Raw genomic sequence first — 1,824 nt, forward strand, 5'->3', positions numbered from 1 at the left:
TCTCTCTCTCTCTCTCTCTCACTCTCTCTTTTCTCTCTCTCTCTCTCTCTCTCTCTCTCTCTTGGGCGCGCCCTGGGCCGACGCGGCGTGGCCTTTTGGCCCCGGCGTGACGGAGTGAAGGGGGTGCCTTTCGCCAACAGAATTGCCTACCTCGCAGGGGCTCTGGGATGGGGGCAGAGCGGCGTCTCTCTCTCTCCTGGTCATGTCAACAGAATGTTCTGGATGGAGGCGCTCCCTGGGCCGACGCGGTGAGGCGGGGTGTTCTCACGGGATTGAGTGCAGAATGTTCTGGATGGTCGCAGGTGTGGCTTGTCCCGTCTGTTTGCCCATATCTTTTGGGTAAATCAGGCATGTTATTTGCGTGCTGGGGGAGCTGGACGGCCTGATCTCACGGGCTATTCTGCCTATAAGTGCATTGTCATGTCAACCGAATGTTCTGGATGGTCTGCAGGTGTGCCGGTCCCTATCTTTTGGGAAAAGGCAGGATTGTTTCTTTGTATGATTGTCTGGGTCCGGAGGCTAGGGCAGGTGTGCAGGTGGTGTGGACCCCCGCCGGTGCGGAGGCGGGGGCGTGCGGGGTCAGGTGTGGCTTGGCGTCCCGGCCTACCTGCCCCTATTGTTTGGGTTCGGTACAGTATCGGAGGAAAGCTGGTGACAAGTGTCGCCCCGAGTAGGGGGCGGGGGCGGGGCCTCCCCTCCTCATAAGTGCGTTTGGCGCCTTTTTAGTCGGCCAATGAGAAGAAGGGTCGTAGTGCCCTAGGTCCTCCGCCAAGTGCAGTGGGGGTGCAGAAAAGTAGTCCCTTCGACTAGCCAGCTCCGCGTGATTTTTGGAGTGCATCACTTTGGCTCCAGAAGCTGAGCAGCTCGTTTGTGTCGCTCTGTCGCTCCGAGTCTCTTCCGCGTGCGCGCGCGTCTAAGTGTCGCTTGGCCCGAGTGCAAGTTCAAGTGCTACACTAGTGCAGTACCAGTGCATCACCAGTGCATCACCAGCGCATCACCAGTGCTTCAGCAGTGCTTCAATCAAGCCAACATCTCGGTGCTGTGCAAATTATTGTGAAAGTTGGCGTCATCGTTCGAGTCTCAGTGCAACGCTTGACAAAAACAAAGGTGAGTCTGTTTTTCCTTTCTCAAAGTGTACGGAATAATGATCTGCTCGGATCTCCCTCTCTCAGTGTGTGTTTGTGTGCGGGGCGCGTGCCGTGTTTGGGGGGCTACCTGCTGGGCGGGGCGGAGTGGGTCGCACAGCGGAAGAGAGAGAGAGAGAGAGAGAGGCAGAGCTGATACCATGTTCCGTGCATTTTGTTCTTGTTAAAAGTAAATAGAAACAAAGCTCACATTTGGGTGTTTTTGTTTTTCTGTAGCTGCCATGGGAGTTTTTGAACATTTTGGTGATCTCTTTGCCTGCTCACCGCCTGGGACAGCGGTCGCTCACTGCGTGTCCCAAAATCTTCGTTTGGGTAAAGGCTTTGCGACGTTGCTTCGCAAACAGGACTTTGACGATTTAAGACGCCAACGCGTACGTGTGGGTGGCGTGGCTGTCGGGTTCCAGGATGGCCGTGAAATATTCAACCTAGTAACAAAGAAGCACCATGCGGATCTTCCTACATTGTGGGCTATCCGACAGTCTCTGCTTGTGTTGCGGGATTTATGCTTTCAATATAATGTTAACGATGTGGCTTGTCCCGCATTGGCGACAGGGTTAGATCAACAAAAGTGGGAGACAATTAGAGAAATACTTCACGAAATATTTTGGAATTGTCCGATAAATATTCACGTTTACCATTTGTAATTAATGATAATAAATATGCCTTAAATGTGAGCTTT

This window comes from Frankliniella occidentalis, unplaced genomic scaffold, assembly GCF_000697945.3.
Source record: "Frankliniella occidentalis isolate FOCC.00 unplaced genomic scaffold, Focc_3.1 Scaffold3, whole genome shotgun sequence".
NCBI lineage: Eukaryota > Metazoa > Arthropoda > Insecta > Thysanoptera > Thripidae > Frankliniella > Frankliniella occidentalis.